The following is a 23,134-nucleotide window of genomic DNA, read 5'->3' on the forward strand; positions in this document are numbered from 1 at the left end:
CTGCAAAGTGGCAGCATCCTGCATGGAACCTATAGTTCTGTACAATTTAGTATCATCTGAAAAAATAGAAACTTTCAATGCCCACCTCCAAGTCATTAATAAACAAGTTGAAAAGCAAGGTACCTAGTACAGAGCCCTGTGGTACTCCACTAACAACACTGGTCCAATTAGAAAATGTTCCATATACCACAACTCTTTGTAGTCTATCTTTCAGCCAATTCTCTATCCAGGTACAAATACTACGTTCCAGGACGACATTCCTTAATTTAACAGTAATGTGTGGCACTGTTTCAAATGCTTTAGCAAAGTCTGAGTAAATCACATCCACTGCCATCCCTATTTGAGGTCCCTGCTTACATTCTCATAAAAAGAAATTAAGTTAGTCTGGTACACTGTTTCAATTGCCATTTCTTCTAATATGAAAAAGTATCTTCTATTATTTTCAAATAAGTAACAATGACCATCTTGCCTTTAGATTAGCACATCCGATGCAAATTTAAGAGAATATCTAGAATAGGGTTGGCACATTTTCCCGTCCCCCTTTCTGGATGGGGGGGTGGGAGCTGAAGTCACGGGGCATAACTGTTGCAGGGCATGGTGATGATGTTGATGGGCAGGGCAATGATGTTACAGGGCAAGGTGATGATATGGTGATCTGCAATTGGCCGGTCACTGCTTCCGTCTAGGGGAATCCTGTTCAGATTCCCTAATTTCTAAAAACCGGGCAGGTAGTTTAGACCTGGGCAGGTCTTCTGAAAACCAGGCTGTCCGGGTCGGGGGAGACTGTGGGCCTAGTGGGGCGGCGTCACAACTGGCAGCGGCTAACTGTGCTCCAGCAAATACAGTAGAAAAACAGTTTAATTTTATTTATATTTTTAATTAATTTTATTCATTTTTTCCCCCCCGTACGTTTGTTTTTGTGTTACTTTTAGTCGCCATGCGTACTACATATGACAGACACACTCTGCTCGAAATCGGGAAGAGATGCACAACTTCTACGCCAAATCTGCTGATAGAGAGTCTGGGTTTGCTAACAGCACCGGAGCTCAGAACAAAGACCGGGACTGTGAGATGCTGCTGGCCGAGAGTTTTTATGGAGTTTTTAATTGTTAAATGTCGGCCTTTCTATCTGCTGAGGGAATTTACTGCAGTATTAGTGGTAGCTGTGTACTTGCCGCCTAGCTCAAATGTTAACCGGACGCTAGGAGAGCTGTACCAACAAGCTTCAAACAACACACCCGGACGGATTTATCGTTGTTGCTGGCGATTTCAACCACGCGAACCTGAAGTCAGTTCTTCCCAAATTCTTTCAACATGTGAACTTTGCTACAAGGGGAGAGAACTGTTTGGACAAAGTCTACACGAACGTGCGCTATGCCTACAAAGCCTTTGCGCGCGCCCACATAGGTTCCTACAACCACCGGACAGTGATGTTATCACCCACATACACATCGCTGCTCAAACGCACAAAACCAGCCAGAAAAACCATCACAGTCTGGCCGAGTGGAGCTGTGGAAGCAATTCAGGACTGTTTCAACTGCACAGATTGGAACATGTTCAGGGAGGATGCTACCCACAACGGCTCCATCAACTTGGAGGAGTACACAGACTCTGTGACCTGCTACATCAACAAATGCATAGAGGATGTTACCGTCTCCAAAACTGTCACCACGAGAGCCAACTAAAAAAACCCTGGTTTACAGCAAAGGTTTGTGCACGGCTAAGAGAGAGAGATGCCACTTTCCGATCAGGGGACAGAGTTGCTCTTAAAATAGCCAGGGCCAACCTCTCTCTTGACTTTGACAAAAACCAGACGGGTGGCAACCCTAATCTAGAATGAGATTTGATTTTATGTCTGCTTTAAAAAAGGTGGTAAGTACATGAATCCCAGGTGCTCTAAAAACTACCGTATATACTCGAGTATAAGCCGAGTTTTTCAGCATCCAAAATGTGCTGAAAAAGTCTACCTCGGCTTATACTCGGGTCAGCGGGCAGTAGCCGAGATTGCAGTCACTTTTAATCATTCCTATACCAACAGTTCACTTGGGGAGAGACTGCAATATCCCACAATGCCCTCTGTTGGTTTTATGAAAGAATAACAGTGCGCCCTCTGTTGGTTATATCAAAGAATAACAGTAACTGCAATATCACACAGCGCCATCTGTTGGTTGTATCAAAGAATAACAGTGACTGCAATATCACACAGCGCCATCTGTTGGTTATATCAAAGAATAACAGTGACTGCAATATCACACAGCGCCATCTGTTGGTTGTATCAAAGAATAACAGTGACTGCAATATCACACAGCGCCATCTGTTAGTTGTATCAAAGAATAACAGTGACTGCAATATCACACAGCGCCATCTGTTGGTTATATCAAAGAATAACAGTAACTGCAATATCACACAGCACCATCTGTTGGTTGTATCAAAGAATAACAGTGACTGCAATATCACACAGCGCCATCTGTTGGTTATATCAAAGAATAACAGTAACTGCAATATCACACAGCGCCATCTGTTGGTTGAATAAAGGATTAACAGTGATGGCTATATCACACAGCGCCATCTGTTGGTTATACAAAAGATCAGTGATGGTTTTATGACACACAGCACTCTCTGCACAATTCTCTGTCACCATCAACTTTGCAAAGAAGTCCGGTCGATCGCTGGGGGAGTCTCTTTGGCGGAAGGTGCGCTGCTGGGAGACAGGGCTGTAGTTGTGTCTAGGCTTATACTAGAGTCAATAAGTTTTCCCAGTTTTCGTAGGTAAAATTAGGTACCTCGGCTTATACTCGGATCGGCTTATACTCGAGTATATACGGTAAGTAATAGTTAGAATGTACATGTGGACACGGGTGTAAAAAGTCTTCAGAGGGGCCTGGTGCATAGTGATGGGCGAATTTATTCGCCAGGCGCGAATTCGCAGCGAATTTACGCGATTCGCCGCCAGCGGACGCAGGCGTCAAAAACGAGACGCTGGCGCCTTTTCGCGAATTTTTCGCCGTTTCGCGAATTTTTTGCCATTTCGCGAATTTCGCGCAAAATTCGAGAATTTTTTGGCGAAGCGAAATGGCGCAAATTCGCCCATCACTACTGGTACACATAGCTCCTGCCTGCAACCTCCAATCCACAGTGAATGCTTGCATGGGTGCAAGTATGAACATTTAAAGAAGAGCAGTGGGGATTTTAATGATGTAGTGGAAGCCAGTAAGTTTGACATTGGTGATGGGCAAATTATTTGAAGGCTTGTTAATGGATCACATTCAAAATGTTGTTCTAGTGCAGGGATCCCCAACCTTTTGAACCCGTGAGCAACATTCAGAAGTAAAAGGAGTTGGGGAGCAACACTAGCATGAAAAATGTTCTTGGGGTGCCAAATAAGTGGTGTGATTGGCCATTTAGTAGTCCCTATGTGGATTGTCACCCTACATTGAGGGTTTGTTTGGCAGTACATCTGGTTTTTATACAACCAAAACTTGCCTCCAAGCTAGGAACTCAAAAATTAGTACCTGCTTTGAGGCCACTGGGAGCAACATCCAAGGGGCTGGAGAGCAACATGTTGCTCACGAGCTACTGGTTGGGGACCACTGTTCTAGTGAATGGTTTTATGGGCAGCAATCAGCATGGCTTTATGAGGGATAGGTTATGTCAGACAAATTTGTTTTCTTTTTAGGATGACGTAAGTAAGATGCTGGACAGTGGGAGGGCAGTAGATGTGATCTATTTGGATTTTGCCAAAGCATTTGATATCGTGCCCCACAAATGACTGCTTTCTAAACTAAGGTCTGTTGGTCTTAATGAAGTCGTTTGCACATGGATAGGAAACTGGCTACAGGATTGGGTACAGAGGTGGTTGTCAATGGTACATTCTCTGCTTGGGGTAAGGTTCTTAGTGGGGTCCCTCAGGGCTCAGTATTGGGTCCACTTTTATTTAACTTGTTTATTAATGACTTAGGGGAGGGTATTGTAAGTAATGTATCAGTGATTGCAGATGACACAAAACTATCCAGCCCAATAAATTACATCCAGGATGTATCATCCTTGAAACAGGATCTTGACAAACTGGCAATCTGGGCAGCTAAGTGGCAAATGAGATTCAATGTTGATAAATGTAAAGTCATGCACCTGGGATGTAAAAATAGCCAAGCCACTTATATCCTTAATGGGACTGCACTAGGCAAATCCATTATGGAAAAGGATCTTGGAGTCATTATAGATGATAAACTTGGCTGTAGCAAGCAATGCCAGTCAGCAGCATCAAAGGCAAATAAGGTATTGAGCTGTATTAAAAGGGGCATAGATTCACAGGAGGATGTGGTCATTCTTCCACTTTATAGAGCACTGGTAAGGCCCCATCTAGAATAGGCCAAACAGTTTTGGTCTCCATCACTCAAACAGGACATTATTGTATTAGAGGTGGGATTGGTTTTATAAGGTGTGTTTGTATTTTTGTACCTTCACTTGATAAAGGATCCTTGTGATCTGAAACATGTTGTGATTCAATAAATAATTATTTGCGGCAGAGACTGCATCTTATGTGGTCCATCCATACCTATGTTTGCTGAAATTGTCTGTGGGTCTTCTGGTGTGGCCTGACTGAAGAGTGAGCACGATACACAGATGAAGGTGACTGAACAAATTTTCTGAAAGCGACATTATTGTATTAGAGAGGGTACAGAGAAGGGCAACTAAGCTGGTAAAAGGTATGGAAAAGATGAAAGAATGGCTAAATTGGGGATGTTCACGCTGGAGAAGAGGTGCTTAAGGGGTGATATGATAACTATGTATAAATAATCTCTCTAATGCTTTATCTACCAATAGGTCTTTCCAGCTGATACGAGGTCACCCATTCCAATTAGAAGAAAAGATTTTCCGCCTAAATATTCGGAAGGGTTTTTTTACAGTGAGAGCTGTGAAGATGTGGAATTCTCTCCCTGAATCAGTTGTCCTGGCTGATACATTAGATAGCTTTAAGAAGAGGTTGGATGGCTTTTTAGCAAGTGAAGGAATACAGGGTTATGGAAGATAGCCCATAGTACAAGTTGATCCAGGAACTAGTCTGATTTTTTCCCCCTCTGAGGCAAATTCGAGAGGCTTCATATGTTTTTTTTTTTGCCTTCCTCTGGATCATCTGTCATCATCCTGTCCAGGCTACCCCCCCCCCGTGACCATACAGTCTATTTCCTCTGTAGTTACATCATTGCATGTAGATGCCCATGGACAACCCATATGCCACCCCTTAACATGATGGGTACAACTTGTGCTCAGTTGCACACTACTATTTATAATATATATAAATATAATATATTTGTACTACAGAACATTCCAAAACCCAAGGGCATTAATATGAAGTTCTACTCTTTGCTGCTAAAACAACCTTCACCCATTAGATGGGATTTGCATATATTCATACTTGGAGGGTGGGTATTAAGTATTATTTTATAAATATAAAATGTAATTAAAAAGCATGAAAAATAAATCATTATGATTGTTCATTTTGTATGCACGTAAATAGATCCTGGTCTCATCAAAATACCTAGAATGTATTACATTTTTTAATTTACATATAACCTTGAAAATTACAGTACTGACTGACATAAGGATCAATAAGCATAATATAGTAGTTAAATAGCACAATATTGGTAGTATTTGGATAAACAGTTTTAACTTTTAGCCTTGCTGTTCTAGTATGGACTATTTATAGAGTACCACATTTCTGTGATTGTGCGATAATATCAGATTCAGAGTTGAAAATTAGCTTGTTGTTTAACAATGTCATTTTATTTGTTTCATTATAGGATTGCTGTATGTTTAATGTGAATTACAAGCAAAATTGGATTCCTGTATTTTGTTAATTCCACTTTTATAGAACAGATTTGGTCATTTACTGTGTGAAATGGGGCATTTAGTCTGTAAAATTAGAGAAAGATAGTAGTTTGTGCATTTTATTCATGCAATAACCTGTTATTCTACAAAATGCACAAGTTCAGTTAAAAATCTTATGCTAATAAAAACAACAAACATTAACAGCTGCACAGCTTCAGGTTCAAAGAAAGGGATAAACATTCGATTGCTTAGAGTTTTTGTTACACTTTCTTAATTCTATAATGTTTAAGAGTACTAGAGACTTGTGATGCACCAAATCCGCTATTTTAGGATTTGACAGAAACTCAAATTCTTAGTGAAAGATTTGGCCAAATAAAAAACCAAATCCAAACCCTAATTTAAATAAATGCAAATGGAAATTTTACACACGGTCAAACATTATTTACTTCCTTGTTTATATGATGAAAAGTCAGGTGATTTTAAGTATTTGAATTTGGTTCAGTCAGGCACATGAATTTGGGCAAATCCAAATCATGCTGAAAAAGTCCTGGCCGAAAACCAAGCCATTTTCAGTGCATCCCTTCTAGAAACTGGCTATCCATGTACCAACTGTTTCATGCAGTTTTGTCAATTCACATTAATATCATCAGTCTGCAAATAGGACACTTCACAACAAGCCTAACTGATTCATTGTGGTGGTCCAATTGTCAGTGATGCTGCCTTGCAGTGCAGGGGTCCTTGGTTTGGGTTGATTGTAGCCATCTGTAAGGCTGTTGTAGGGTTTCACAGTGTGGGTTTTTTTCAGATTTTGATAATTTCCATGAATCTCTAAAAATTAATAGTCTTCTCATTATTCTAAAAAGCTCTAAAAATTTGAGATTTATGAAGTGTAAAAACTACAGAAACCACTAATACAAAACAAAAAAAATAAAAAAAAATAAAATGACATTGTTAAACAACAAGCTAATTTTCAACTCTGAATCTGATATTATCGCACAATCACAGAAATGTGGTACTCTATAAATAGTTATTTATAGAGTACCACATTTCTGTGATTGTGCGATAATATCTCATTATTCTAAAAAGCTCTAAAAATTTGAGATTTATGAAGTGTAAAAACTACAGAAACCACTAATACAAAACTTTGCCTTTGTCAATGGGAGCAGCGCAGAGGTTTTTGGGCTTTTCTAAATCAATTCTGACTTTTAGCGGTTTTTGTATTTTTCTTTTTCTAAGAATTATCCTAAAAACTCAATTTTTTTTTAGGTTTTCGGAGTATTCAAATCTTAAGGTTGTCAATTTATTGAGATGAGTGCAGCTAGTTGGAACTTTGGTTTCTTCTTCTCTATCTGGTTTAACGAGATTACGATGATATACACGCCCAAGCTCCTCTTTATATATTCCACAACACTCAGTTCACTATCCCTCAACTCTTCTTTTAAAAAATTAAATAGAATCATATCTCCATTCATCAGCACCCCTCACATTTCCTGCGAAAGACTAATGGTAACAATTGAAAAAGGGGACCTGGCCCTTCTATATACATCGTTGCCTTTTTCCTAACTCCTACAATCCCAACACTCCAAGCATCCATTCTCCATTCAATAGAAGGCCTTGGCACCTTTTCCTACAGGCACCACTCAGATATGGCCACACTACTGGACACCCAATTGATTTGCACAAAGAATGGACTGTGGCTTCGAAAATTCTGACCTCCCACTTTGGGTCAACTTGCTCCTTCTCCACCTACAAAAACTGCAAGATTTTTTTTACTGGCCACAGCTGGGCTTTAAAAACTTGGCCAACAGGTGCAACTTTATAAATATCACTAACTCAGGCATGGCTTTCATGCGCAGTTCCATAATTTTACACCTACAGTGGCTACAGTAGCCCTAGAGGATGCTCTCTATTCTCCATTCCCAACTAAACTCCTATCTAGACTTATTATAAAGATTATAGGAACAGCCAAACTATCCTTTGACTGAGGACCCACCTGTGGACGCAGGCCATTCCAGGACTCAAGAATGAACAATCGGAGGAAGCCACAGACAATGCTTATAACTTTCTAATCTCAATAAAATATAGTACAAATTCAGTGGTGTAACTACTGGGGGAGCAGGGGGTGCAATTGGGCCAGGGCACCCCCTCAGGGCCCCCGGCAGCTCACGTGCCACTGACTCCAGTGGCAGAAAAAGGCGTACGGAAGGGGGCACGTCCCGCTCCAGGACCCACCCCCTCTAGTTACGTTACTGTACAAATCCCTCCAGCAAACTAACATTATATAACCACCTCAAGTTGAAGAAATTTGGTAGGAGGCAGGATGACTTCTGCCCATGATCCAAATCTCCTGGGGCCAATTTTATCCATATGACCTGGTCCTGTCCCCCATACAGGAATTCTGGTCTAAAACAATTGAGATCCTAGTGAATGAATTTGGCACCCCACAGATAGTGAACCCAGTAGTCTGTTTGCTAGGGATAACAGATGAGGTACTACCTACCAATGTGGCTAGAGTCCGATTACATATGCTCATGTTCTATGCTAAAAAAGCATGCAATGGGTGGGAGGGGCACTCCCCTCCATGACATTCTGGAATAAATTGGTGGATGGAGCTGTTCCCCTTATTAAAGTAACCTACAAAATAAGGGGTGCACACAATAAGTTTAATAAGATCTGGGGCACTGGTGTGGTCAGGACTCTCTGGACATGTATCCTATCCTTTTTAACCTGGTGTAACCTGCTTTTCACCACTAAATACAGCCACATGTATGCAATTATATTGACAATTGTAACTTTAAGCGATAGTATTCTCCTGCCTTTATAAGCCTGTGCCTGACTCAACATCAATCAAATGCCATTCTACCAGACACTGTATTGTATTTTGTCTGTTTGTATTTGCTGTTGTTAAGATTAAGAAAATTTTACATTTAAAAAAATGGGGACCACAGTATGTATGGCAAACCTCATGCTGTTTAAATGAAAGTATTTGGGAGCACATTTCAGATATTAGAATAAAAAGGATACTAATATTTCTAGACATTTTTTATCATGCAATACAGGAAATCCGAATACCCAAAAAAACATTAATGCCTTGCTATTACTATTATCACTAACATTTATTGATTTATTTATATTATCTATCATAATAAAAAGAGCTGCATATCTTTTTGTCTACAATATATGCTATATTGGAGAGAGCTGGAGAGATTTTGTATGGACGAATGGTCAAAAATACTGCCATCCAGAATCTAGACACTCATCAAAGGCTATAGGAGGTGTCTAGAGGCTGTTACATTTGCAAAAGGAGGATCAACTATTGATGCGCGGTCAATCTGCAATAAACTAACAGCAGTCCATGACCTCTTTATAGCTAAATCCCTTCACCTTCTTGCAATCACTGAAACATGGCTCTCCCCCTCAGACACCGCTTCACCTGCTGCCCTCTGCTATGGAGGCTTCTCACTTACTCACACTCCTAGACCGGATGGCCGTCATGGCGGTGGGGTGGGATTTCTTCTCTCCCCCAAATGTAGGTTTCAAAATCTAACTACACCAACTTCTCTCTCCTTCACTTCTTTTGAAGTCCACAGCATATGTTTGTTTTCTCCAATCTCTTTGCGTGTTGCTGTCATATATCGCCCCCCAGGTCCCTACTCCACCTTCTTGGATCACTTTGCTGCCTGGCTTCCATACTTTCTCTCCAGTGAGACACCTGCTCTCATTTTAGGGGACTTCAACATCCCCATTGACAACTTTGCTTCTGCTGCCACCTCTAAACTTCTCTCTCTAACAGCTTCTTTTGGTCTCTCTCAGTGGATCGACTCACCTACCCACATCGAGGGTCATGCTCTTGACCTTATATTCTGCCACTCATGCTGCCCATCCAACTTAATTAACTCTCCCTACCCTCTGTCTGACCATCATCTAATCTCCTTTCAGATACTGCTTTCACCTGCACCTTCACAACCATCTCTCTCTACCCACACGTACAGAAACCTTAATGCCTTTGAACCACAACAATTATCAACAGTATCAGCACAATCCATATCTCATATTAATACTCTCTCCTGTTCCAATATGGCAGCTTCTCTCTACAACGATGCCCTTTCAACAGCACTCGACTCCCTTGCACCTTCTACCACCCGACACAGCCGGCCAGCTAAACCCCAACCTTGGCACACTAGTGTAACACGGTACCTCAGAAGATGTAGTAGATCAGCTGAGCGACGGTGGAGAAAGTCACGAACTGATCCTGACTTCATCCACTTCAAATTCATGCTCTCCTGCTATAACCGAGCTCTATCATTAGCCAAAGAACAATACTTCTCTTATCTAATATCTACTATGTCCTCCAAACCACAGCAGCTGTTTGCCACATTTAACTCACTCCTATGCCCTCCTCCACCTCCTCCACCTATCAATGTTACCGCCCAAGACCTTGCTAATTTCTTTAATGAAAAAATCGATCTCATTAGGCTGAGCATACCGTCTGACAACAATCTCAGACCAACGTGCAGTCCACTCACATCTACTTTGCACTCCTTCACCCCTGCAACTCTAGATGAAGTTAGCAAACTTCTAGCCAGCTCAAAACCCACCACCTGCTCCCTTGACCCCATACCCTCTCGCCTTCTCCACCCAATCTCTGATACACTCTCTCATGCACTTACCCACCTATTTAATCTTTCACTCTCTACTGGTACCTTTCCATCATTATACAAACAAGCACTAATCACTCCTATCCTCAAAAAACCTTCCCTTGATCCCAGCTCTCCCACTAACTATCGACCGGTCTCCCTTCTTCCATTCGCATCCAAATTACTAGAAAGGCTTGTTTACAAACGCCTGATCCAGCATCTCACTCACAACTCCCTCCTCGACCCCTTGCAATCTGGCTTCCGCCCATCACACTCAACTGAAACTGCACTCACCAAAGTAACCAATGGTCTTCTATTGGCAAAGTCTAAAGGTCATTATTCCATTCTAATCCTTCTAGATCTCTCTGCAGCCTTTGACACAGTTGACCACACACTCCTCCTAGACATTCTACACTCATCCGGCATTTGTGACACTGCTCTTTCATGGTTTACATCTTATCTGTCTGACCGTTCCTTTAAAGTTTCCTTCTCTAACTCTACTTCTACTACTTTCCTACTCTCTGTTGGAGTTCCTCAAGGCTCTGTTCTTGGCCCCCTGCTGTTCTCGCTCTATACAACTTCACTAGGAAAACTCATTCAGTCATTTGGACTTCAGTATCATCTTTATGCTGATGACAACCAACTCTACTTGTCTACTCCTGATCTTTCTAATTCTGTCCTTTCCCAAGTCACAGACTGTCTCTCTGCTGTCTCCTCCTGGATGTCACAGCGCCACTAGTGATGGGCGAATTTGCGCAAAAAAAATCGCGAAAAAATTCGCGAAACGGCGCCAGTTTTTTCGACGCCGGCGCCCGTTTTTGACGCCGGCAACCATTTTTTCGAAAAAAAAAAATTGACGACGGCGATTTTTTTCCGCGAATTTTCGCGAATTTATTCACTGGCGGCGAATCGCACAAATTCGCCGCAAATTTGCGCCTGGCGAATAAATTCGCCCATCACTAAGCGCCACCTGAAACTGAACCTTTCTAAAACAGAACTCATTATATTTCCTCCAAGATCTTCCCCTGTCCCTCAGATATCACTCACCGTAAACAACACCACCTTTCATTCCACCACACAGGCACGCTGCCTAGGAGTCATCTTAGACTCTCATCTGTCTTTTTCACCACACATTCAAACACTTGCAAAATCTTGCCGTATTCCGCAACATTGCTCGAATACGACCCTATCTCAGCTCAGAATCAACTAAAACATTGATTCAGTCTCTCATCATCTCCCGCCTTGATTACTGCAACTTACTCCTCACAGGTATTCAAACAAGTCACCTTTCACAACTCCAATCTGTTCTAAACGCGGCCGCTAGACTCATTCATCTAGCTCGCCGCTCAACATCAGCTGCTCCCATATGTATGTCCCTTCACTGGCTCCCAATCTCTTCTAGAATAAAATTCAAATTACTTACACTCACATTCAAGGCCCTTAATAATGAAACCCCTCCCTATATTTCATCTCTAATCTCCAAATACACTCCTTCACGAAACCTACGCTCTGCTTCTGATCTTCGCCTCACTTCTCCTCTGGTCACTTCTGCCCATTCTCGTCTACAAGACTTCTCTCGGGCTTCTGCTTTTCTCTGGAACTCTCTGCCACAAGCTGTCAGACTTTCCCCTTCCTTCCAAACTTTCAAGCGCTCCTTAAAGACCCATCTGTTTAAAGAGGCCTATTCTATGTACCTTTCTTAATCATTGCTGTATCAAAAATGACAAAGTGTTTATACAATCCTAATGTCTCAATTGTACCCTAACCTTTTACTTTGTAAACTCTAATCTCTAGGTCCTTCTAACCCTATTGTACTCTGTAATCCTTGTCTGTTATCCACCATTTATTCCCTGTTTGCTATAACTGCAGTAAAGCACTGCGTATCTTGACAGCGCTATATAAATAAATGATGATGATGTAATATCGCTGTTGGGGTGCCCAAATTTATGCATCTATTTAATTTGGTTATAATGCAAACTGCATATTTTATGTTAATCCAATAATATATGTATATATATATTACACATATATAATTTAACAATCCATGACCACAACCACCATCCAGAAATAAATTATGCTACAAAATTACTGTGCTACATATTTCCTAATAAAAGCTTCCACAGGTATATACTGTATGTTATACAGGCTTGCAGGCCATTTCTTTCTCTAAAGTAATTTAAAAACTTCCCTCTATCAACTGGTTAATAATTAATAACAATTCTTTATATGCCAGAATGTTGCCTGGTTAATCACTAATTGGGAAAACCTTTTCCTGCATTGTAACTTTAAACTTGGAAACACATGTACAGGTATGGGATCCGTTATCCAGAAACCAGTTATCCAAAAAGTTCTGAATTACGGATTGGCCATCTCCCATAGACTCCATTATAATGAAATAATCCAAATTTTTTTTAAAAAATCCTTTTTCTCTGTAATAATAAAACAGTAGCTTGTACTTGATCCCAACTAAGATATAATTGATCCTCATTGGAATCAAAACCAGCCTATTGGATTTATTTAATGTTTACATGATTTTCTGCAGACTTAAGGTATGAAAATTCAAATGATAGAAATCCTGGGGGGAACCCCAGGGCCCGAGCATTCTGGATAACAGGTCCCATACCTGTACTACATATTCAGAAGACTGCTCTTCAGGACTGTTTTGCATGCACTCACTGGAACATGTTTAGGGAGGCTGCAACCTACAGCGACTACATCAACTTGGATGAGTATACGTCATCTGTAATCAGCTACATCACAAAGTGCATTGATGATGTCACTGTCTCCAAGTACATCACTACACGCCTCAACCAGAAGCCGTGGTTCACTGGAGAGGTATGTGTGCTACTGAGGGCCTGAGAATCTGCTTTCAGGAAAGGTGACGAAATTGCCCTGAGAACAGTGAGAGCCAAACTTTCCCCTGCCATCAGAGTAGCTAAGCGTGCATACACTCAGAGAATACACAGCTTCTTCCAGAAGAATGGCGACACACGGTGCATGTGGTAGGGCATCCAGGCTATCACAAACTACAGGTCAACACCATTTGCCTGTGACAGTGACGCCTCAGTTGCAGATACACTGAACGACTTCTATGCATGGTTTGAAGCACAGAACAACACAGGAATGAGAAAGACCATCACTCTGCCTAGTGACCAGGCACTGCGTTTGACGGTGGCTGACGTGAGGATGACTCTGGAAAGAGTAAAGCGCCGGAAGGCTGCAGGACCAGACAATATCCCTGGCAGAGTGCTAAGAGAATGTGCAGATCAGCTGGCAGATGTTTTCACTGACATCTTTAACATGTCCTGAAGTGCTTCAAATCCACCACCATTGTCCCTGTGCCGAAGAAGTCATGAGTGTCCTGCCTCAATGACTACCGTCCTGTGGCACTCACCCCCATCATCATGAAGTGTTTTGAGAAGCTTGTCAAGAAACACATCAAAACCCTGCTGCAACCAGCACTGGACCACTTACAGTTCGCATACCGCCAAAATCGCTCAACAGACGATAAAATAGCCACTACCCTCCATCTGGCCCTGTCTCATCTGGACAAAAAAGACACCTACTGTATGTTCGAATGCTGTTCATAGATTTCAGTTCAGCATTCAACACTATCATTCCTCTGATAGAAAAACTGAGCCTGCTTGAACTGAACACCTCCCTCTGCAGTTGGGTTCTGGACTTCCTGACCAACAGACCTCAGTCAGTCAGAATTGGAAACATCATCTCCAGAACCACCACACTGAGCCCCTGAAGGATGTGTGCTTAGTCTTCTACTGTTTACTCTGCTGACGCATGACTGTGCAGCCACGCACAGCACAACTCACAACATAAAGTTTGCTAATGACGCGACCATGGTGGGTCTCCTCAGCAATAATGACGAGTCACCATGCAGAGAGGAGGTGCAGAGGTTAACAGACTGGTGCAGTGCCAACAACCTGTCTCTCAATGTAGACAAAACAAAGGAGATGGTTCTTGAAATTAGGAAGACTAGGAGTGACCACCTGCCACTGTACATCGACGGCTCTAATGTGGAGATCGTCAAAAGCACCAAATTCCTTGGTGTCCACCTGGCAGAGAACGTCACGTGGTCCCACAACACCAGCTACTTAGCCAAGAAAGCCCAACAGCACCTCTACTTCCTGCACAAGCTGAGGAAATCCCATCTCCCACCATCCATACTCAAAACCTTCTACAGATGGACTATAGAGAGCATCCTGAGCAGCTGTATCATTGTCTGTGCTGGGAACTGCACTGTCATGGAGCACAAGACCCTACAGCAGAGATAGAGAAGACAGCAGAGAAGATCATAGGTGTCTCTCTTCCTTCCATCACGGACATTTAAACCACTCGCTGCATCTGTAAAGCCACCAGCATTTTGGCTGATCCAACACACCCCTCACACTCACTGTTCACACTCCTGCCATCTGGAAAAAGTTACTGAATCATTAGGGCCCTCACTACCAGACTGTGTAACAGTTTCTTCCCCCTAACCATAAAGCTCCTGAATACTCAGGGACCGGACTGATCTCTCCCACACACACACCATCTGACCTTACTATGTGCCACAGCATTGCACAGGCACTGTACGCCATTGGATGAATAGCCATTGGATACAGTACCCTGTCCCTGCACTATGCTGTCCTGTCTTGCGGCAGTTGCATATTTTTGCACTTGCACTTTTTGTCTGTTGTCTGGTACATCTATGTTGTGTGTAGCACCATGATCCTAGAGGAACGTTGTTTCATGTGTACTGTACAAACGTATATGGATGAAATGACAATAAACTCACTCTTGACATTCATTACCAACTCTTTTTACTTTAAGAAAGGAAATATCATCTAAATAACAGGATTATACTGTCTGCTTTTCAAAAAATACACATTGAATCTATGTAAACTAATTATGTAAACATTTCCATTACTGCAGTTCATATCATATAGTTCAACCCAGTTCTACCTCTTCTCCCCTATCCTCTATGTTCATGTTGTTTTCTATTCATTATTGGTATTTCCATTATAATTTAATGGACAGATGTTTTAGGTTCTTAGAAGTATAAGCTTGCTCCAGTGTACACACTGCCTAGAGTGAATGCCCTTCACTTTATAGACACTTTATATTAAAATAGGGATGCACCGAATCCAGGATTCGGTTCAGGATTCGGCCAGGATTCAGCCTTTTTTAGCAGGATTCAGATTCAGCCAAATCCTTCTGCCCGGCCGAATCTGAATCCTAATTTGCATATGCAAATTAGGAGTGGGAAGGGAAATTGTGTGACTTTTTGTCAGAAAATAAGAAAGTAAAAAATGCTTTTCGGTTTGGTATTCGGCCAAATCTTTCGCGAAGGATTTGGAGGTTCGGCCGAATCCAAAATAGTGGATTCGGTGCATCCCTCTTTTAAAATGTGTACACCTTAAATAGGGGAATATTTCTTCCTTTTTAGAAAAGCTAAACATGGTTCCCATTTTCTCACTGACAACCCTTAATTAGTGATGGGCGAATTTGCGCCGTTTCGCTTTGCCGAAAAATTCGCGAATTTTGCGTGAAATTCGCGAAACGGCAAAAAATTCGCGAAACGGCGCCGGCGTCTCGTTTTTGACGCCGGCGCCCGTTTTTGACGCCGGCGCCCGTTTTTGACGCCGGCGCCCGTTTTTGGGGAAAATTTTTTTTTGACGCCGGCGAATTTTTGCCGCGAATTTTCGCGGGCGTTTCGCGAATTCGCGCCTGGCGAATAAATTCGCCCATCACTACCCTTAATATAAAAAAATATAATTACTCATTACTTGGGGTAAAAAAAAATATTTTTACCCGAGGAGGGCACCAAAAGTGTATCCTCTGTGTGGATATGGCATATTTATTTTTGGATCTAGCAATTTGAAAGCAAACATTTAATTTGCTGTGGGTTACTAGACTAGGTGTAACATAAGTGACTTGTAGTATCCTAATCCCCAAAAATTCAGATTGTTAAAACACTTACATAATTTCAAAATGAAGGTGCAGATCTAATTTTCCAACAGCTTCAACAGTTTAAGAAAATTAACAGCAAATGCATATCCTGAAAAAGAGAGAAAAGAGAACATTTCCATTTCAGCCACAAAATGTGTATTTTAAGTTTATAATAATTATTACATGAAACAAAGTGCTCTGGTGGATTTAGACTTAAAAGTGTTAATATTTTTATTGATGATCTCAACACTGTTTTCCAACAGATGCCTAATATGGCTTCAGTCAAACATATTCTAAATTAGAGAGCAGATGGAATGTTATGTATACAGAAGGGTATAAATTAAATTGATGACATATTTTCTAATCCAGCCTTGCACCACTTAAAAACAGATTATTTGACCGTTGTTATTTGTGCTCATTTTAATTAACAAAAACTATCTAGCATCAGTGTTTAACCATTAATAAAAATAAACATACAACATTGTTGAAGAAACGGTCATTGCAACATAATTCAAATAGCTAGCTAGAAATGCAAAAGTATATCTCACAATTGCTACTATAACAAACATGTAAGCAAAAACCTGTTAATCTGCATGTTCATTCTTCTTATGTAGTCTCTGTTTCCAGTATAACATCTGATCATAATGTTGTTTTACACTATAATTTGTGACATGCTACTTTTTATGGAACATTATGGGTGAGAAAAGGCTTCTGAAGTATAGTACATTGTCATTTTAACTTAGAAAAGTAATTTTGTTCCTAAGACTTCTCACCTTTCCAGTTTTAAAGACTTCCTTTCAGAATGGAGAATGTATTACTAGGAGAAAGAGTCTGAGAACCCCATCATAACTGACAGCTCCAAAGAGTCCATGCTCCGTGCCAACAAAGCTTTTATGGTTTCATAAATTCCATATCAGATAATGCATTTCATAGTTTTATATTTAGCTGACATAACCAAGAAATAAGGCATGATTCTCAGAAAGCAGCATTCTAATCCATTTCAAAATATCAATGTGTTGAAATGTTCTGTAACAAAACAAATATAATGAATAAAACCATTAAAAAACACTAAAAACAATTAAACGAGTATCTTGTGTGACATGCAATACAAAGAACATTTTAATGATGTTTTTATTATCATGGTTGCAAACTATGCAGCAAAATCTTAATTTCCAAAGCCCTTCAGTCATATCTACCTTACTGTATCTCTGTACCTCTATTTTCATACTTTTCAGAACTTCTATTTCATTCTTCTCTAAACCACTGCTTCTTCACATAACCTGTTTCTACCATGGTCATTCATGTCCCCTCTTTCAATCTGCTCTTTACCTCTGGTGAAGGAAGAACACCAATGGCATTTTCTCCATTTTACATAGTTTCTGTTGATAAAAAAAATTTAACTTATTCAATTCAACTTCAACCTAAACTAAAATGTTACTTCTTTGGAGCACTTACACAATATGCAATTCTGTTTTCACACTTTGGAACCTAATCACCAACAAACTCTCAAATCCGCTCGGGTTTTTTACGCTTATGTACTATTACTTTTTTCTGAAAATATGCTTTGCGGGTAAAAATCTGATTTTCACAATTTTTCAGATTTTTTCATCCAATTATTATGAATTTCACGATTTTTTCAGAATTTTCACCTGAAAACAACATAAATTTTGAGGTATTGCACGAAACCCAGTGCACATCAAAAAATCATTGGGACTTCTCCCATTGACTTATATGCAACCTCGACAGGTCTGAGATACCAGATTTTCAGATTTAAACTTTTTCATCCTCAGGGTTTAATAAATTCCAAAAAAATTGTCATTTATTAAAAGTCTGATTTTATAATAAAAAAATCAAAAATTTTCATGATTTTTGCATTCCGAGTTTAGTAAATAACCCCCTAAAATTCTAATGCCTATTTTTTATTTGGATTTGGAGAATTTATGGATTGAGCATATGGTATGATATTGATGGAGAAGTCACCGGGATGTTTGTAAGATATTAACAACATGGGAGCTTTTTTCTATGACAAAGCAGTTGCAACATAGAGGAAAGACGATTCTCTAACAGTGTATGGCAATGTACAGTTAGGTCCATAAATATTTGGACAGAGACAACTTTTTTTTTCTAATTTTGGATCTGAAGTTTAATTGAAACAACTCAGATGCAGTTGAACAGCAGACTATTAGATTTAATTCAGTGGGTTGAACAAAAAGATTGCATAAAAATGTGAGTAACTAAAGCCTTTTTTTAAACACAATCACTTAATTTCAAGGGCTGTTAATAAAATCAATTGTTCAATTGACTCAAAGGCTATTTCATGGGCAGGTGTGGGCAATTCTTTCATTATGTCATTATTAATGAAGCAGATAAAAGCCCTAGAGTTAATTTGACGGGAGGGTGCTTTTATGTGGAAGATGTTGCTGTGAACAGACAACATGCAGTCAAAGGAGCTCTCCATGCAGGTGAAACAAGCCATCCTTAAGCTGTAAAAACAGAAAATCTACAGTTTGGTACATCCTGAGAAAGAAAGCACTCAGCAACGCAAAAAGACCTGGATGTCCACGGAAGACAGTCGTGGATGATTGCAGAATCATTTCCATGGTGAAGAGAAACCACTTCACAACAACCAAACAAGTGAACAACACTCTCCAGGAGGTAGGCATATTGATATCCAAGTCTACCATAAAGAGAAGTAATGAAAGTAAATGCAGAGGGTGCACTGCAAGGTGCAAGCCACTCATAAGCATTAAGAATAGAAAGGCTAGATTGGACTTTGCTAAAAAACATCTAAAACAGTTCTGGAAAAACATTCCAGATGGGGCAGCTGTTTTGGGAGAGAAGATGGCTAGAGGGTTGGAGGAGATTTTAAACTAGGTGTGGGGGGGGAGGGTTCAGTAAAAGATTCAGTGGTAGACAGGTTAGATGAGATAGTGGGCAAAGAAAGGGAAAATGGGGGAGGAGATTTGGCTAGGGATACTGTTAAGGATAGGGAGGACCACATGTCATATGTTCAATATGGTGCCAGTATTAAATGTATGTTTACAAATGCAAGAAGTCTGACTGGTAAAATGGGAGAGCTGGAGCTGCTGGTGATGGAAGGAAAATATGATGTGATTGGTGTGGCCGAAACATGGCTGAATGAGTCGCATGACTGGGCAGTAAATATCAGTGGCTATACTTTGTTTCGGAGGGACAGAGGCAATAGAAAAGGAGGAGGGGTATGTCTGTATGTTAGGCAGGATTTAAAAGCTCATATAAAGGAGGAGGTTATGTTAGAAAATGAGGGGCCAGAAGTCGTATGGGTGGAGTTCTTCACCAATTGTAAAGAATCCAGCAAATTAATTGTAGGAGTATGCTATAGACCCCCTAATGTAAGTGAGGAGGAAGAGACAAAGCTCCTAATGCAAATAGAAAAGGCTGCTAGTTTAGGTAAAGTAATGATAATGGGGGATTTTAATTACCCAGATATTGACTGGAGCAACGGTACTGCTAGATCAGTTAATGGGAACAAGTTTATAAACTTATTGCACGACAATTTTTTAGCACAGGTTGTTGAGGAGCCTACCAGAAAAATGCTATTCTTGATTTAGTGATCTCAAATGACCCAGAACTTATAGCAAATGTGCAAGTCATTGAACCCCTGGGTAATAGTGACCATAATGTTATATCTTTTAATGTCTGGTGCAAAAAACAAAAATATACTGGGGCAACAAAAACCATGAATTTTGCCAAAGCTAATTTTAGTGCCTTGAGGGCTGCCCTACAGAGCATTGATTGGGGCATTAGGTTTTCAGCTAAAAACACAGAACAGAAATGGTTGTCCTTTAAAATGATATTAAATCATTACTGTTCTCAATTTATTCCCTTAAGGACTAAACGTAGAAGCTCTAAGAATCATCCTGTGTGGCTTAATACAGAGGTAAAGATGTTAATGGGAAAGAAGAGAAAGGCATTTAAAAACTACAAATCTGTAGGGACAGAAGCTGCATTTAATGAATATAAACACTGTAATAAATGTTGTAAATCAGCAATCCGGAAGGCTAAGAAAAGAAATGAAGAGTTAATTGCGGTGGAGGTGAAAACTAACCCTAAAATGTTTTTTAAATATATTAATAGTAAAAAGATGCAGGTTGAGAGTGTTGCTCCATTAAATAATGGTACCAGTATGGTTGTAACAGATACAGATAAGGCTAATGTGTTAAATCAGTTCTTTTCTTCAGTGTATACAATAGAGGAGTCTGGGTTCACAGGCTCACTTAATAACTGCACGAATGGTTCAGCTCAATCTAGTCAGTGGCTGACTCAGGATATGATTCAAAAAGCTTTAATACAAATTAATGTAAACAAGGCTCCAGGGCCTGATGGCATACACCCCCGGGTTCTAAGAGAGCTTAGTTCAGTTTTAGACCAGCCCTTATTTCTGATTTTCTCAGATTCACTGTCATCTGGTATGGTGCCTATGGATTGGAGAAAAGCTGATGTTATTCCAATATTTAAAAAGGGATTACGATCTCAGCCTGGCAATTATAGGCCAGTAAGCTTGACATCTGTGGTGGGCAAATTATTTGAAGGCTTGTTAAGGGATCACATTCAAAATTTTGTCCTAATGAATGGCATTATGAGCAACAATCAGCATGGCTTTATGAAGGATAGGTCATGTCAGACGAATTTGATTGCATTTTATGATATGGTAAGTAAGATTCTGGATAGTGGGGGGGCAGTAGATGTGATCTATTTGGATTTTGCCAAAGCGTTTGATACTGTGCCCCACAAACGACTGCTTTCTAAACTAAGGTTTGTTGGGCTTAATGAAGTCGTTTGCACATGGATAGGAAACTGGCTACAGGATCGGGTACAGAGGGTGGTTGTTAATGGGACATTCTCTACTTGGAGTAAGGTTCTTAGTGGGGTCCCCCAGGGCTCAGTATTGGGTCCACTTTTATTTAACTTGTTCATTAATGACTTAGGGGAGGGTGTTGTAAGTAATGTATCAGTGTTTGCAGATGACACAAAATTATCCAGCCCAATTAATTCCATCCAGGATGTGGCATCCTTGCAACAGGATCTTGACAAACTGGCAATCTGGGCAGCTAAGTGGCAAATGAGATTCAATGTTGATAAATGTAAAGTCATGCACCTGGGATGTAAAAATATCCAAGCCACTTATACCCTTAATGGGACTGCACTAGGCAAATCCATTATGGAAAAGGACCTTGGAGTCCTTGTAGATGATAAACTTGGCTGTAGCAAGCAATGCCAGTCAGCAGCATCAAGGGCAAATATGGTCTTGAGCTGTATTAAAAGGGGCATAGAGTCACGGGAGGAGGGGGTCATTCTTCCACTGTATAGAGCACTTGTAAGGCCCCATCTAGAATATGCCGTACAGTTTTGGTCTCCATCACTCAAACAGGACATTATTGTATTAGAGAGGGTACAGAGAAGGGCAACTAAGCTGGTAAAAGGTATTGAAAATCTTAGCTATGAGGAAAGACTGGCCAAATTGGGGATGTTCACGCTGGAGAAGAGGCGCTTAAGGGGTGATATGATGACTATGTATAAATATATAAGGGGATCATATAATAATCTCTCTAATGCTTTATTTACCAGTAGGTCTTTCCAGCTGACGCGAGGTCACCCATTCCGATTAGAAGAAAAGAGGTTCCGCCTAAATATTCGGAAGGGGTTTTTTACAGTGAGAGCTGTGAAGATGTGGAATTCTCTCCCTGAATCAGTTGTACTGGCTGATACATTAGATAGCTTTAAGAAGGGGTTGGATGGCTTTTTAGCAAGTAAGGGAATACAGGGTTATGGGAAATAGCTCATAGTCCAAGTTGATCCAGGGACTGGTCCGATTGCCATTTTGGAGTCAGGAAGGAATTTTTCCCCCTCTAAGGCAAATTGGAGAGGCTTCAGATGGGTTTTTTGCCTTCCTCTGGATCAACTGGCAGATAGGTAGTTAATAAACAAAAAAAAAAAAAAGGTTGAACTCGATGGACATGTGTCTTTTTTCAACCTTACTTACTATGTTACTATGTTACTATGTATATTCTTTGGACAGATGAAACCAAGATCAACCTCTACCAGAATGATGACAAGAAAAAAGTATGGAGAAGGCGTGGAACAGCTCATGATCCAAAGCATATCACATCATCTTTAAAACATGGCTGAGGCAGTGTGATGGCTTGGGCATGCATGGCTGCCAGTGGCACTGGGACACTAGTATTTATCGATGATGTGACACAGGATAGAAGCAGCCAAATGAATTCTGAGGTGTTCAGAGACACTGTCTGCTCAAATCCAGCTAACTGCAGTCAAATTGATTGGGAGGCGTTTCATGGACAATGACCCAAAAAATACAGCCAAATCAACCCAGGAGTTTATTAAAGCAAAGAAGTGGAATATTCTTGAATTGCCGAGTCAGTCATCTGATCTGAACCCATTTGAGCATGCATTTCACTTGTTGAAAACTAAACTTCATATAGAAAGGCCCACAAACAAACAGCAACTGAAAGCTGCTGCAATAAAGGCATGGGCAGAGGAAACCCAGAATCTGGTGAAGTCCATGAGTTCAAGACTTCAGGCTGTCATTGCGAGCAAAGGGTTTTCAACCAAGTATTAGAAATGAACATTTTATTTTCAGTTTTTTAATTTGTCCAAATATTTTTGATCCCCTGAAATGAAGTGACTGTGTTAAAAAAGGCTTTAGTTCCTCACATTTTTAA

At 40.5% G+C, this 23,134-nt stretch overlaps 1 protein-coding gene across 3 annotated transcripts in view; it reads right to left on the minus strand.

The window, feature by feature from the left end:
* cdh12.L (cadherin 12, type 2 (N-cadherin 2) L homeolog) overlaps positions 1 to 23,134 on the minus strand; it is a 579,800-nt gene that overhangs the window by 227,189 nt on the left and 329,477 nt on the right. For 2 of the 3 annotated variants that reach the window (XM_041566243.1, XM_041566242.1), the window contains one exon: positions 16,444 to 16,521. The gene's annotated coding sequence lies outside the window, so the exon portion shown is untranslated. Of the gene's footprint in view, positions 1 to 16,443; positions 16,522 to 17,185; positions 17,447 to 23,134 lie in introns of those variants that run through there. The other variant, XM_018266856.2, reaches the window with a different exon arrangement.

Source organism: Xenopus laevis, chromosome 6L (genome assembly GCF_017654675.1).
Source record: "Xenopus laevis strain J_2021 chromosome 6L, Xenopus_laevis_v10.1, whole genome shotgun sequence".
NCBI classification, from domain to species: domain Eukaryota; kingdom Metazoa; phylum Chordata; class Amphibia; order Anura; family Pipidae; genus Xenopus; species Xenopus laevis.